A 17,017-nucleotide genomic window follows, 5' to 3' on the forward strand; every position below is an offset into this window, starting at 1 on the left:
TTCATTCTCTTTGAAATTACAAAGGAGATGGATTATAATTAAATGTTAGTAGAGAAAATCCATACCTTATTTATTTTTAAAACAAAGTCTTTTATTTCTAAAAAATATTCCATTTTAAAAAATACTGATATTTTTTCTATTTATTCAATGGCATGTAGAACTAACCTCCCCATCTCACCTCTAGATAGGTAATATTTCTTTTTGGAAATGAGATGATTTTCTATAATATCAATCAATTTCTGGCTAAAATGAGAGGACACGATTTAGATGGGTAGAAAGAGAATTTCACACAAACTTATCTTTAGATGTTTTCATGTGTCATATTGTTCCTTTTTTATTCTATGTTGAAATATTCTACAGTTTAAGTATAGGATAAAAATAGATTATAATCAAAATAACACATTGTGCTATGTTTTTTCAATTTTAAGCTAATTTCCATGTTGATAACACAGGTAAAAACAGAATTTGGTTTACCATTAGATTGTTCAGCCAGTATCAATCTATGATCAAGAAAAAGATCGTGAGGAATAATAATTTTTGTCATCAGGAAAAGGTCAAATGCATGTGGACTTTACTTTTTAGAACCCTCTAAATTATTAGCAAAGTCTCACATTAAAAAGCTGACTTGTATTTTTATAGTTGACCCTTGAGTAACACTGGTTTAAATTGCACATATTCACTTATATGTGAATTTTTTCAATAAACACAGCACTGTAAATGTATTTTCTCTTATGATTTTATTAATAACAATTTCTTTTCTTTAGTATACTTTATTGTAAGAATAGAGTACATGATACATATACAAAATGTGTGTTAATTGACTATTTAGTTTATCAGTAAGGCTTCTGATCAGCAACAGGCTATCAGTTAAGTTTTGGGGGAGTCCAAAGTTATATATGAATTTTCAACTGAATGGGAGGTCAGCACCCCTAACCCCTATGTTGTTCAAGGATCTCCTATATTTTTTTTCTCATTTCATGCAAAAGTTTCAAAGCTGATGGCTTGCCGTAAAAGTCATAGAAAATGGTAAAACAAAACAAAAACAGAAACTCATGGTCAAAAAAGAAGGTAAGAAATGACCAAAAATGCATCTTGATGCCTTTTTTATTCATAAGCTTCAAGTGTGTATCAGATTTTCACAGAGAACAAGGCACAAAGGAAAACATAAGCAGGGATCTAGTGCTCATTGTTGGAAAAGATGATGAATACCACCAGTTCTTTAGGAGAAAACCTCTCTTTCACTAAAATTCAGAAAGATCCCTCTCTCTCTCTGCAGCTTAATAAAAAGGAGGAATTATATAAGAATGACATATCCTTAATATTTCCAGAAATTATAAGTCATTTTTACTTAGCATTTTTTATCTTCTAGCAATATTAGATAAGATATTGATATTTAAATACATAAGGATTTGCCTTCTGATAATCCTTACTGATATATAGTTGGAACTTTTAATTCTGTAAACATCAGTTACCTAATTTTTATTGACTGAAGAACCTGGTACTAAGATGAGTTATGTATTTCAGTATATGGGGAAAGTCACCAATAGACTATAATGATTCCTAGAAAGACACCTATGACTTTAATCATTTGGTCTCACTAAGTTATACACCCTTCTAACAACCTGAGACCTGTAAGTAATTAATTTGATTCATTTTGAACATTTTGTAACTTGTCCTTAAATCACAGGTACAGACAAATGAAAAGGAAGTGGTGATTCTAATGGAGAGACAGGTAAGGCATGACAAATAAGATGGTGGAAGGAGTAAGAAATAGGAAAAGAAAAAAAAAAAGCCAGCAAAATAAAGGAAGACTCAAAATGAGTAAGATCTAAGGAAAAAAAACTAGATCTTGATAGCAAAAGAAGGCACAAATATAGTACAACCAATGAAAGGAAAATATGATGCAGGTTTCACTTACCGCTATACTATGGACAAACTAAATTTTATATCCTAAATCTTTTAGAGTACTAATTCACTGAAACAGCAGAAACAGATCCAAAACAACTTTAGGTACTGAAATTATCAGACAAAATGATAAAATAAATGTGTTTAGTGCATTTGATGCCTTAGAAGATAAGATTAAAACTGTGAGCTTGGGACAAGAGTATTTGAAATAAAGCATAATAATATAAAAAATAATGATGCAGTTTAAATTTAAAGCCCAATGATGAGTTAGCTAGCAGATAAAACACAAATAAAGAAATAGTAAATAAACTCTTAGATAAAAGAAGTTCTATAGAATGCAGACTAGGGAGACAAATGAAAATATGAAAGAAGGCTAAATAACATGAAGAACGGCATGAGAATGTTGAATGTATAACTAATAAAATTTAAATAGGGATATAGAATGAGAAAGAAGAAATGCTCAAAAAGATAATGGCTGAAAATTTTCCGTTTTCTGTTAAAAGAAAATAATCCCAAGATCCACAGACATCCCAGGGATTTAAGGCATACCACATTGACATCTACACATAAAGGAAAGTGTATATATCCTCATGGTGAAAACAGTAATTAATTGTTGTATAGCCGTTTTCTGTAGCCTTATCACTCCACTATGAAGTAACTACTCTTTCTTGGACTCATGTCAGTGCTTTCTATCATTGCTTCTTCTAATAAAAACTCTTTAGAGCTCATTTATGATCTCTCATCTGGATGTAATTAGGGCTCATATCTTCCAGTCTGTCCCCTCTACTTCTCCTTGGTTCTGAAAATACCAAATTCTTTTCTAAGTCCTCTAAATGGTCCTTGGCTAAGTAATGCTCTCCACAGATTGGAATTCAAGTTATTTTCACTAAATCATACCATCCTATGAGGGTCAGTTCTCTTTCCCATATCTCAGCTATATTCTTCTCAAGAACCTCTGGATCTCTTACATGCCACATAGGACTTGATGAAAAGTGAAGTGCCATCATATCAGAACCAATCTTTGCCTACATGTGGCCTGTTTGCATTTCTATGATGTCAAAATTTCATGATGTCAGTGAATTCCTAGAATTCCAACAAGAAATACAGCCTAGGTCAGCTTTGTTTTGTCTGTATGCTCATCTTATTTGGTTTCCATTCTCTCACACTCCTCCTTCCCAGATAGCTCAAGGTCTAGAATGGCAGAGAAAACTGAATATATGAGGTCATGGGCTAAAAAGCTTCCATGATTTAGTTCTTTTGTTAAAGGCTGCATAGAAGAGAAGAAGAAGCTAACTTCCAAAACAGGGAAATGTAAGGAAGCATGTGTCAAATACTTTGAGAAAAAACATTAGTGAGTTCAAACATTTTTTGTTTCTTATTTAAGTGTATACCTTCAAAGGTGGCTTTTAATTGAAAGCCAATATAAATAAATTTCAAATTACCAGAATTTTCATAAAGTATATGTACAATAATTATTTCCATATGAATTAATCATTAATATGGCATGAATTAAGACAAATATTTTGGAAAAAAAAGAAATTTTACTTGATTCAATATTTTTACCGTGTAATCATTATACTTTATTGGGTTCTTAATAGGTAACTAAGCAATATTCATGTATTTATGATATTTTCACTAATTCATGAAATGGCATCTTATTTATTTGATATAAAATTTAATGATGATCCATTATTGATCTCAAAAGGATAGGGCAATAATATTTTATGCTATCTCAAGCCTACAATATTTCAATAATAGATACATGGTAATTTACATATTATTAAATAAATATGAGGTCCATCAATAATGATAAAGAATCAAGTTGTATTGAATTTATTAGATTATTTTGTCAGATTACTAATATTTCATTAATAGGGAAAATTGTTGAAATAATGATTCAAAGATATTATAAATTAGCCTTTGGAAAACCTATGAAATTTATAATTATTTTAAATGCCTATTATTAACCTTTATAAACAACTCTTTTACGTGTATCAAAATATCCTCATTTTACAAAAAAATTAAGGTCATTGTGCAAAGGGCGTTCTAAATCCAAACAAATTTATCAGTCTCATGAAAATCACATATTTTGGTTATTCAAGCCATAATCCCAGAGTCCTGGTTTGGCTTTGAGGGAAATATTCATCATTTTCCCAGTTAGCATTTCATTTTAATGAAAAATTACTGTGATGTCTGAAATATCGCTTACCAAATTCCAGGCTATGGAAGAGGGATATAATACAAATCATAAATATTTAAAGCTTGTCACTGAAAATAAGTAATAAAATCTGATGAGATCTCTAGCAAAATATGACAATTGTGGAGAGTCTTGTTATTTCAGTGATGAGCCCCTTCCAACAACAAAAATAAATCTCATTAACATTTTAACACTTTACCACTACTGAATAAGTAGATACTTAAAAAAAAACAAGCTTTTATCTACTACAAATTATGATTACTTTTAATTGGGAGTGGGATATTATGAAAGGGGAAGAGGGAGATGGGAGAAGAGAATACGGGGGGGGGGGGGGAGGAAGAAAGTTAACATCTCCATAAATTAAAGATTCTTGATGTTTTTCCTTCATAGTAATGGAACAGACTAGACTTCTTTGCAGAGTTTCACAATAGTTGCGATTCTCAATCTGAGGAGTCTCCTGTTCATATGTGAGAACAAATTTTTGTATTCTGGAACAATTATGTTGGGGGACTATACCATGAAATTAACATCTATATACAAAGCCTCAGGTCCTCTCAATTCTCTTCACTTACAAAAATGCCAAATAAAAAGTTGACTTCTCTGCATGTAAACTAAAGGCACATATGAATTATTTGATGTATTTAAAAATTATAAAAATAAAAAGCATCATGATTATGGCCATAAATTCTCATGAGAGTCTTTATGATATCTTATTACTTAATGCTGTTATATTTTTCTTCAGAGATACAAATAGCCATAATTACATATCTATATGCAATAGAAAAATATTCAAATTTGATATATGTATGTAGCTATATTGAAACATGCAGATAAAAGTAATAGCTTGAAAATGAAAGAGTGTTGTTTTTTGGGGGGGAGGAATATTGTATTAGGCTACTAGAATATAAACATTAAAAAAACAAAAAAATAGATTGTAATAGTAGCATCTGCATTGCATGAAGACCCATGTGAACAAAATAATGACAGAGGATGAAATGTATGTGTTCTGTAATACCATTTATTTTCTCCTCCCTTTCTCTTCCTCTCCCTTCCCCTTATTCTCTCTCTGCCTGTAGAATGAGAGATTTATGTTCCATGTACATAGTTTGGTTTCTATTTTTAAATTTAAAACTTCATGAATCATGTATATAACCTCAGAATGAAGCATATTTAACATTTAAATTGCTCCTGTTTGTATGCATTTGGTGCTCACATTTCCAAGAGGTAGGTGATAGACATGTTTAGTTGTGCAGGTACTCTGCGATTGGTGTTTTCATTATCAAAGTCTTTAAACTGAAACTCAGAATTAAAACTCTGTTATCAGTCACACTACAGTGACTCAGTCATTCAAAGACATCCCTCCCCCCAGGAATGTATCTGTTCTGACTACATAACAAATACCTGATCTATCGTTAAATTACAATACTTAGGTCCTACCTCCCAGAAATTCTGACTTAGTAAATCTGAGAATTTCTCTGTGTTATTATTCTATTCTTTAAATCCAAGGGATTCTGATATAAATTTCAGGTTTAGGAACTTGAACAAATATCAGGCAACCAGATTTGGCACTTGCTGCCCTTCTAAAATTATGAAACTATTTTATATTCACCTTGCTGACCAGGATACCCTATCTCTTTAATTTTTTTGTGATACCGAGCCATAAGAACTGACTCTTGATAGCTGAGTTGGAAAAAGACTATACGTATATATATTTCACATGACAAAGATTGACTGCAAATATGTGTGTGTGATCTTTGTACATGTACACACATATTGTTTAGAATATCTCCATAAATTCCTCTTTATAACATCAGTAATAACGTTCTCTCTTTCAGTCCTGATTTTAATTATTTGAGGCTACTTTTTTTTCCTGCTTAGTTCAGGTAAAGGTTTGTTAGCTTTTTTTTTTTTATCTCTTCTAATAACCAACTGTAGATAGATAGACATTTATTAAACATTCATAGATAATTATCTATGTAATTATCTATCCATCTATATTAAAGACTGGAGAGTAGATATCATTCACAGAATCTACTAGAAGGATGCAGTGTTAGGCTCAGGCTGTTTATGAAACAAGATGGTATTTGGTATCAGGTGATTTGAATATGTGTTTTGTTTTTGTTTCTTTTTTTTTTTTTTTAGAATATGTGTTGATGAATCTCACAAACTTGGGCTGGAACCACATTAATACTAAAAGAAGTCAGTACAATATGGTGGTATGTGAAAAGCATCATTCATTAATACTTTTGGAATACAGATGAAATAATAATAGCAGCACCATGTTGTGAAAACATTTAACTTATGCATTAAAGTTTGATTTAAAACACCCATATTGATTAGCATAAACTTTTACTTGACAAAGCTTGAATACAAACATCACAAACTACCTTGGCAAAATTAAGAAAATTGAGCTATAAACTTTTCTGAAATCCAACATACTAATTTAACCTTTCACTAACAGGGTCCCATCTTGTTGACATTTGAAGCTCCTTATAGGAAATAAAATACTCTTCATTGAGAATCATTAATTGGAGGATCTGTACACTATTCATTGTCTGAAAGTATATTTTATTAAAAGACTCTGTAACATTTAAAATTATATTCAGAAAAAAATAGTTACTGACATAATTGCTGACTGAATAAAATTTACATTTTAAAAATATAGTTTCTTAATTTTAACCTACCTAAACAATTTCATATTGTTCTAGTTATTTATGATAAGAACTATGTTCTAAAGGTAATGGTCTTCATTGACTTAAATGGCCAAAAGACAAATAAAATCTATTGCCCTAAAAATTCCAATTTGAAATCTATTAGGTACTTGGGCACTGGATAAAGCTGAGGAAAAATGGAGGAAATAAGTTAATAATATAATAATGGAAATTAAGAGATATAGTATTATTTCCTTTTATATTCCTTAAAGAATTTAGAAACATTCTAAACATTTAACCTCATATTTTTTCTTTTTTTGGTATAATTCCTGTAATTTTTCTTAATTATTTTAAGCCTCAAATCCCATTATGAGTCTTTATTGGGTTGCCTTATTTTCTTACATTGTTGGAATTCTAACATTAACCAATAGAAGATCTCAAATGAATCATTAATACTAGATTTAATGGAGAATATTGGCTCATTGAAAAAGATTGATTTTGTTTTCTATGTTCAAATAAATTATTTTTTGAGTTAAATTATTATATCCAGAAAAATAGTTTTATCTGCTTAGTACAACAGCTAATTTTAAGTGGATATGTGAAGTGTGTAATTATATCAGATAAAGTCAATGAAGATAGATTTTAGTTTTGAAACAGAGTAATTTTTTACTTAATTATCTTTAAAGTATTTCTTTTGTTTCTTATCAAAGTATCTCAAACATAGAAATCTCGAAAATATATTTATAATTGAATTAAGACACCTAATCCCAAGACTTGCAAAATTGCTATTTGGGGTCTAATATTTCTATTCCCTCTCACCCACCCCAGTAAGTGTCACAGATGATAGAAAGTACTGAATTTATCTCTAACACAGATTAGAGATTAATTTGCTTCCCCACCTGTTATATACATATGTGCAGTCCAGAATATGTATCTGTCAAAACATATCTTGCTTTTTGATCCAACACTGCATACTCACTATGATTAATATGCATTGACAAAGACTCTTCATGTTGTGATGAATGTATACATTTCTAAAGTACATTTTCTATCACACGTATAAGACTCTAATAATTATATCACACAGATACAGAAAATCATATAAAAAAGACTGTTTTTAGGGGCAGCTGGTGGCTCAGTCAGTGAAGCATGCCACTCTTCAGCTCAGGTCATGATCTCAGGGTCTTGAGATCAGGCTCTGCGCTGGGGATGGAGCCTGGTTGAGATTCTCTCTGTGCTCCTCCCCTGCTCACTCACTCTCAAAAAAAAAAAAAAAAAAAAAAAGAAGACAGTTTTTAATTATTCTTAATGTTTCTTAGGCACAAATTAGCATGTTTAGAAAAAAGCTTTTTTGTTCCAGTCTCCCTTGAGGTTTAGTTATGGCCAAATGACTAAGCGTTGGCCAGTGAGTTATGAAGAGAAGTGATGTATGCCTCTTTCATGCCAATTCTAGCAAAACTGCCACATTACGTCATGCCTAGTCTCTTAGTAGTTTCCATTCCTTGCTGAATTGAATGTTACTCTTGGGTAAATCTTGGTAGCCAAATGTGAAACAAGCAATCTCTATCTCCTGAGTCACTGAATCCCCAGAGGACTATGAAGCATAGTGCCAACTCTCTTACCACTGACAGTTGGAATAGTGAAAAAGAAATAAACTTCTATTGTGTTTAATTGTTATTTTGGGGTTATCTGCTACAGAAACTTCTGTAACCTAAGTAGTCCAAATTCTTAGTGTTACCTTATTTGTATCTGTGTTCCTTTGGTATATTATGGTTTCAATAGACATTATTTTATTAACCAATTAATCTAAAAACAATGATAAATCATTTAGGTAATGACCTAATCTAAAAATAGTGATGGAAAAAACAGAGTTAACTATGAAGATAATCATTGTTTAAGTGATAGGTGTAGCTATGATTTTTATTTCCCTCATACTTTGAAAAAAATGGATTATAATATAGAAACCTAAGAAAAACCAAAATTTACTGAGCACCTATTATATGTAGCTACAATGTGCTATTTGGTTTGCCTGTCATTTTACTTTGAACTTAATTTCATTCTTATGGGAATCCACCTATATATGAAGAAACTGAGGTTTAGAAACATAAATTGTAAATGGATGTGTTCGACCTGAAATTACATCAAAGTCCTAATTATACTATTATTATTCTAAATTTTAAAAATGCAAAAGTTAAGAATGCATAATGCTATTTAAATTTTATGAAATTTAAAATGTGTTGTAGTATTTTTACTTTTTTTTTTTTTTTTTTTAAGAGAGAGTAGGTGGGAGGGGCTGAAGAAGAGGAAGAAAGAATCCTAAGCATGCTCTACACCCAGCATGGAGCCCCACCCACTGCTCAACCTCACAACCCTGTAATCACAACCTGGTCCAAGATTGAGAGTTGCACACTTAACTGTTTGAGCTATCCAGGAACTTCTGTGTTTTATTTTTAAATTTTATTTTTCTATTCTAACAAATATAGAAGAGTTATACACATTTCCCTTTTCTTATATTTGTACAGTACTTTTCCTTTAAATATCTCGCTGCTTTCTGCAAAACTTGACTGTTCTTAATTACTGACTGACATCATTCAGCTGATAAACTGTTTCAGCATCATTTAGCTTAGTAAGCATTTGTTTTTGTTTTTGTTTTTGTTTTGGAAGGTTGCATAAAACATGGAATTTGTAAAGCTCATTTTGCAAAATGATGCATTCATAGGAATTTCAATTTGCATTTCTCATGTTTAATTTGCATCTAGCACAAGGACCCGAGAACATACATTTAATATATTCTCTAGGTCAGGAGATACAATTTCAGTGATCATTTAAATTTTTTTTTAATTAATAAGCACAAAAAAATAGACCCTATGCACAGAATAATATCCCATGGGAAATTTACTAAAGAGAATTTTGGTATTCAGCTTCAATATCTAATTCCAGTTTAGCACTTGATTTTTAGCGAGTCATCTATATTTATAGTTATTGTTTACATATAAGAGAAAGGACACTAATAAATATTTATTTGACAGTAATTCTGAAGTTCAGATAGGAGCCTAAGGACCTTAGTATTAGAGTCTATTCTTATCTTCCTACTCCACCCTCTGCCCATTATCATTTAGCAATATTAGGTCATTCAATAAATAAGGTAAATGCTTGAAAGTTTGACACCCATCCATACTAATGATTTCACCTGCATATTGGAATTCATTTGGATTGATGGTTCCTTAGTGTTGACATTACTCCATAAAGCTTACAAGGCCTGGCTGCTGATTTTTCAAGTAGGTCATGCTTCTTTTGCATCTGTTTCAGATTCTCTGTCATAATTAGAAAACAAAGAGAGAAGAGCAGGCTCAGCAAATTGAACTAATTAAAAATCAAGCCTAGAGATGATTTTTCCCCATCCGTGTGAAATGACCAAATGCCTTTAAAAAGTGCAACTGTTCGGGGGGCAGGGGGGAGGTACAACAGTTTGAATGAGAACATGAAAGTATAAGACAACAGATTGTTCAAAATTAGACATATCTCAGATTTTAATTGTCTGACTATTTTGGAGAAAGCCAATCTCATTCTCATGAAGAATTTGGCTTTTATACATTTAGACATAACCAAGTATTATTGCAGTCTCCGTAGAGAGAACTACTTAAACATTGAGAAAAAAAAATCACTCGGGATCCCTGGGTGGTTCAGTGGTTTAGCACCTGCCTTCAGCCCAGGGCCTGATCCTGGAGTCCTGGGATCGAGTCCCACATCAGGCTCCCTGTATGGAGCTTGCTTTTCCCTCTGCCTGTGTCTCTGCCTCTCTCTCTCTCTGTCTTTCTGTCTCTCATGAATAAATAAATAAAATCTTTAAGAAAAAAATCACTTAGGACAGGTACATATTATAAGAAAATGCTATGCTTCAAAATAAACCAGTTATCGTTAATCTGGGATCAGTCTACGTGTGAAGCTAAATTAAAATCTTTTATTCAATCAAATAATTCAAGAAATACTTAATAAATGATAGAGTTGGTTTTACTTTTCAATGATCCCAAATCTGTATGATGCATCTTCTTTAGTTATGCTCTGAATTTATCATTTCCTATTTCCTTTTAAATTTTAATAATTGTTCCTTTCCATTCTCTGGTATAAACTATGTTTTTTTTTGTGGTGTTAATTTTGTTCTTATTTCCCCCCTAATTTAGCCTTCATTTCCAAAATGGTTTTAATTTTTTTATATTTCCTGATTTTTGTCAGTTTTCACTTTTTTCAATTTCTTATTATCTAGATAGCTCATGTTCAAGTGATCCTATCCCTGACTTTTCATTCTTTTGAGGCCAATATAGCTTTTTAAGTTTATTTCACTTTACTTAAAAATATTAGATAATTGTTTCATAAGATTTTTAGTCCCTCTTTTTCTGTTTCTATTTTATCTTGAAGAAAATTTTATGAAATTTTATTTTTTCAGAATAACTCTGAATAAATCTTTTTTTGTTCTCCATACTTGAATACTATCAGTTCTTTGTGAAGGAGGTGGTAAAGCCAAGGTATTTTCCAATGTTTCTTGATTTCATTGTTTCCTTCATCTATTATTACCATGATCCACTTAAAACATAACCTTTCTGTGTAGCCACTTCAAGATCTATTAGCTTTATTCTCATCTAGAATGTTTTTGTTGTTTTCTGTGTGGTTTCTCATTTCCACATCTTTCTAAACTCCATGGGTACTACCATTTAAGAACATGCTCTCAAATTTTTATGTTGTATTTTACTATCACTGCAATTTCTACTGTTTTCTTTCTACTCTCTTCCTTCTAAATTAATTTCTTTTCTTTCATCCCAGGTTTTCTACCCTGCCACATCTGAATGTTGTATGAAGAGTAGTTTTCTGCTCCTTTGAAAACGAGTAGTAAATGGATATTTCTGAGATTTTTAAGAGCTTTGACCACCACACCCCATCTGATGACTTGTTGACTCTACAAATATTTTATTTTTGCACTTAACCCCACAATTCAAAGCCAGTAACTCCTTTTCCTAGTATTTGAAATAATTTACAGACTCAGTTCCTTGTGTTCTCACTCATGGGAAATCTTTTTCTTTTGGGCATGAGTGTTGGTTGGAGGGTCCATTATTCTAAAACTCTCAATACTTGGTAGCATCTTCCTATTAGTCCCTGCACAAAGCTACTGATGCTGCCCAGGTTCTGCTTTTGGAGATGAAGGTTTGGGTAAACTCACCACTAGATACAGGTAATACCTTGTATCGAGTAATTATATAGTAAAGGAGTTCTCATCTGATAGCTGTTCTTGTATGCAAATCAGAAAGCAAGTAATTTTCTGAGAATGTTGGGGTGATTAGAAGTTTTAGAATGAAAGAAAAGATTTTATTTGTAGAAAGAGAATGGTTAGAGGATGGTAAGTCTGTTTAATATTTCTTTTCTTTTAATTTTATTTACTTATTCATGAGAGAGAGAGAGACAGAAATTGAGGCAGAGACACAGGCAGAGGGAGAAGCAGACTGCACTCAGGGAGCCCGACGTGGGACTCGATCCGAGGTCTCCAGGATCCCACCCTGGGCTGAAGGTGGCACTAAACCGCTGAGCCACCGAGGGATCCCCATGTGTAGTATTTCTAATGACTTCCTATTGTTTGTTTTTCATGAATTTATGGTAGAAACCATTTGTTTTGTTTTTTTTTTTTTTTTAGAACTACTTTACTGAGGGACCAGTATGGGGAATTTCAGAATGAGATTTATTCTATATTGGGACCTTTCCATCAAGATTTGATCAAATTTAGGCCAGCAAATGATCTTTGTGAATTAGCAACCTAAGCTGGATTATAAGAAAATTTTAAAGTAACAAGATAATTAAAAATAATATTAAAGGAATGGAAAAAGGTAGAGAAATTGATTGCATATTTCTAAAAGGTTGAAAAGAGGTCACAGTGAAATAAGCAAACTGAGAGTAGCCAAAGGTTGGTTCAGAGGAAGATAATTGAATAAATGATTTTGGAATTGGATTGATTTAAAGTGTTGACGGAGTTGTGGGTATTAGCGTGGAAATGGTGGATATAAGTGCAGTAGAGAAGTGGTTATGAACAGGCTAAGGACTTCACTGGGCAGAGTGATTGATGGCTGCTCATAGAAGTTCTATAGTAATGTAGCAGGGTTTGGAGTTTAAAGAGAGAATAAGTCATATGCCAATATATGATGGATTGTTGGTAACAGGAATCAATGAAGGGCAACCACAAGGATGTGAGGAGTACATGGCATGTCTTAGTCTCTCTCTTCAAGCTGCCATAACAAAATAGCAGATGGGGTAGGTTATAAACAACAGAAATTTATTTTTCAGTTGCTGAAAGCTAAAAGGTCAAGAAAAGGATACCAGAATGGTCAGATTCTGGTGAAGGCCCTTTTGGGTTACAGACTTCTCATTGTTTATTCACATGTTGGAAGTGGCTAGGGAGTTCTATGAGATCTGTTTTATAAGAGCATTAATCCCATTACCTAATCATCTCTCCCAAAGTCCTACTTATGAGGAATACCATCACCCATCACATTTGGAGATTAGAATTTCAACATATGAATTTTGGGGGACACAAACATTCAGACCATGGGAGAAGAGTTTCTTTAATATCAAGAGATTAACAATAATCTCTGAACTATCTGCAGAGATAATGGGGAACCTTGACAAAAGACCCAAAATCTGCAAAAATTAATTACACAAAAACATTACTGAACAACCACAACTTTAATGATGTTCTCAATATTGAATCATTCAAAGAAAGCTTGGAAGTGGAGAGAACTTCTAACCATGAGATTAAAGATTTGAGGAATTTCTTAGCATGTATAGTTTTTGAGAGTTCAATGGAAAAGTTTGGGTTTCAGGTAATAAGAAAGTTCAGAATGGTAGAAAGTAGATGGCCCAGGCCACATGCATTTTATTTATTTATTTATTTTTGTATTTTAATTTCAGTGAACACACTACACAGTAGTATGTTAATTTTAGGTATACAATATACAATTTGACACTTCCATGCATTATTACATGCTCATCACAGCAAGTGAGCTCTTTAATCCTCATATTAATATTAACTGGTAAAGACAGAATAAATAACGTGGAGGACCCCAGTCTAGAGTGATGAGTAATATATTTTGAAAGATAAACAATATTTTACTAATATAGAAACTATGTTACCTTAGACAAGTTACTCAAACTGTTTAGTTTATCTAAAATGGTAAGTTTAAGATCTATCTCAAAGAAAATCATATTCAAGCTTAATTCACGTAGTTATATTATTATGTGGTACTTAGAATGTGCTTAGTATTTTATATCATCAGTCCCTTTTAAATTTCATATCTGTTCTTTAAGACCGAACTCAAATTATATGGAAATAATAGGTCCTTATGTGAAAAGTCATTTGTTTTATTTTTTATCCGACTGTTTACTTCAAAATTGTATCCTTCAGGGACTATGGGTCTTTTAATTATGTATTTAAAAAGGGAAATCAATGTTATAGCCTGAAAGAGAGTTCAAGATGGACTTTCTGGATTCTGAATGTAAGATGTTCATCAAAATATATACCCAGAAATTGCTCAGGGCATTCAGCATTTGCATTGTCAAAATGTTTGTAAGAGTAACTTTTTAGGTCATGACACAAACAATTTAAAAAAAATTTATTGACTCTACTAATAAATATTAAATAGTATAATCATGAGACTGCATATGAAAAAAAAATAACAAATTTGTTTTCTCACTCAAATTTATTAACCCCTTTGGCAGCCTTGTTAGAGATTTTCTAAGCAGAAATGTTAATATAAAATGTATTTGCTTTCATACTGAAAGCCACTGAGGGCCCTCTTATAATGCCACCATCAATTTTTAAAAATACATTGACAGAATTTTCCACTATTGTGAGATGTGAGACACTAATGTGTAGCAAATGATCCAAAAATATTTTTCCAACTTTGGCTTACTTAGAGAAGTTTCAATGCAATAATTCAGAAATAATACTGATGCATGTTATTTCACATTTCTTTGTGTGATAGCACCACTTACTCCATTAAACTAATAACGTGGCTTTAGAACAAAGGTACTATGTGTGGGTAGATGCTGTGGGAATACTGTCAGTATGAGGAACTGACCTTGATTGTACAATAATTCATTTATTAGGCTGGAGGGCCAGAGCAAACAATGCAGAGAATTTAGCAGAATGTTCTATATGCCACAGCACAAATTCCCTCCTTAATTACCAATTTTCTTTCATCTTAATTGGGGCGTTTTTCCCTTCCAGAAAAATATAGTTTTTTATGTCTCAGTCCTCAGCAGATTTTTAAAATACAATAATACCTAATTGTTTGAAATATAACTGTTGGCTTTTGGCTTATTTTACATCTGATATGTTTTCCCTAAAATTCTCCATTGCCTATTTTTGAATGGATAGCTTTATATTTTCTGCCATTAGGTTACAGGAAACCTTCTATATTTGTATTTGAGCCTTACACACATACATACACAGTCTTTTGAAGTCTAAGTTAATATTTATTTAGAATATCTAGTAAATGTTGTACCTTTTAGATACAAATTCTTACTGACAGGCAATTTCTAATTTGAGATACTCTAAATTGCCAACATTACATAACTTGTGAGTAGCTAAGGCTAAACAGCAGAAGCACATAATGTTGCAGGAATTCTAGATGAAGAATCAGGAGAGCAAAGATCTTGATCTTGTTTTGTCAATAACTATGGGATCCTGGGACGCCTGAGTGGCTCAGCAGTTGAGCGTCTGCCTTTGGCTCAGGGCATGATCCTGGGTCTGGGGATAAATCGCACATCGGGCTCCCTACAGGGAGCCTGCTTCTCCCTCTGCCTATGTTTCTGCCTTCTCTGTGTGTCTCTCATGGATAAATAAATAAAATCTTAAAAAAAATAAAAACAAACAACAAAAAACTATGTGATCCTGCAAAGTTCTTTCTCTGTTTTTGTTTGTTTGGGACTTCAGTTTTCAAATTGACGAAATGAAAGAGTTAAAATAGATGATCTCCAAAAGTGATTCAAATCCCTGAAATATATTCATCTTCACTGAGAAGTTGGTTTGGCATATTGTACTGTCACTTCTCATTATAATTTCCTCAAGTTGTAAACGACTTAGGGTTACAAAATAAAGACATTTTAAAATGTAAATGTATAGGGATGCCTGGTTGGCTCAGTTGGCTTAGCATCCAACTCTTGATTTCATCTCAGGTCATGATCTCAGGGTCATGATCTAGGTTCGGCCTGGATTTGGAGCCTGCTTAGGATTCTCTCTCTCCCCCTCTGCCTCTTCCCACTCCGGCATGTGCATGCACATGTTCTCTCTCTCTCTCTCTCTCTCAAATAAAATAAAATAATAAATAAAATAAAATAAAATAAAATAAAATAAAAAAATAAAATAAAGAAAATAAAATAAAAATATATAAATATAAACACTTAATATCCACTTCTCCAGAGGGAAAAACTTAGTATACAGAAGTCAAAGTATTTAAAATTCTGTTTGTTTCTATATGTATAAATTGTTAAGTATCAAAAATTTTATTCCCAAGTAGTTTTTGAAAAAGTTCATATAGATTTTTGGTCTAATAAAATAGTTGTTGTCTAGTCTATAACATAGACTAGTTATATCCAATTCTATAACTTGAGAGACTCAGCATTTGTTTCAAGCTAGAATAACTCAATGGGCAAGATAGGAAAGAAAGATCTATCCTCTTTACCAGCTGCTAATACAATGTCGATTTATTTAAAAAAATATTTGTTTTACTATAAGGGAAGAAGAATCATTTACCACTATCTTCCCTTTTAATACTTTAATCTGTAAATGAACAAACATAATGGCTTTTGAAGTATCAGACTAGGGCTTTCAAAGCATTCTAACTTCACCTATTCTTTTTCTTTCTGTCGTGTTTTTTGTTGTGGTGGTGGTGGTGGTGGTGCATTCCAGTGGTGCATCTTGCCAAAGGCATAATGTAAGTATGAAATCAAACATCATGTTAAAAATATACCACTTTAGGTGTTGCCTTCTTTCAATGTATGAATGACCAGAGAAGTGACTTGATTGATTCTAAGTAATATAGATTAAACCAGCCAATGGCTGATTGAACCAGCCAAGATTCAATTGCCTTGGGTATTGTGATCTTTAAAAAAACCAATGGAATCATTTGTACAGTGGAAATAATTTAAATCTGTATACAGTGAACAATATCTCTGGTTACTTTTTATCACACCTTAATTGGGAAATTAATAATTAGGCAAATGT

The 17,017-nt window shown here is 32.1% G+C and overlaps 2 long non-coding RNA genes across 3 annotated transcripts in view; one reads left to right on the plus strand and one right to left on the minus strand.

The window, feature by feature from the left end:
- The window catches only part of LOC144302250 (uncharacterized), an 84,836-nt gene extending 81,898 nt beyond the window's left edge, over positions 1–2,938 (minus strand). For both annotated transcript variants that reach the window (XR_013369087.1, XR_013369088.1), the window contains exon 1: positions 2,803–2,938. This is a non-coding gene — a long non-coding RNA (uncharacterized LOC144302250). The remainder of the gene's footprint in view (positions 1–2,802) is intronic.
- Positions 2,939–2,997: 59 nt separating this feature from the next.
- The window catches only part of LOC144302251 (uncharacterized), a 69,328-nt gene continuing 55,308 nt past the window's right edge, over positions 2,998–17,017 (plus strand). Inside the window, exons 1-2 of the long non-coding RNA XR_013369089.1 lie at positions 2,998–3,256; positions 16,703–16,727. This is a non-coding gene — a long non-coding RNA (uncharacterized LOC144302251). The remainder of the gene's footprint in view (positions 3,257–16,702; positions 16,728–17,017) is intronic.

The sequence above is a fragment of the Canis aureus genome, chromosome 31 (assembly GCF_053574225.1).
Source record: "Canis aureus isolate CA01 chromosome 31, VMU_Caureus_v.1.0, whole genome shotgun sequence".
NCBI classification, from domain to species: Eukaryota; Metazoa; Chordata; class Mammalia; order Carnivora; family Canidae; genus Canis; species Canis aureus.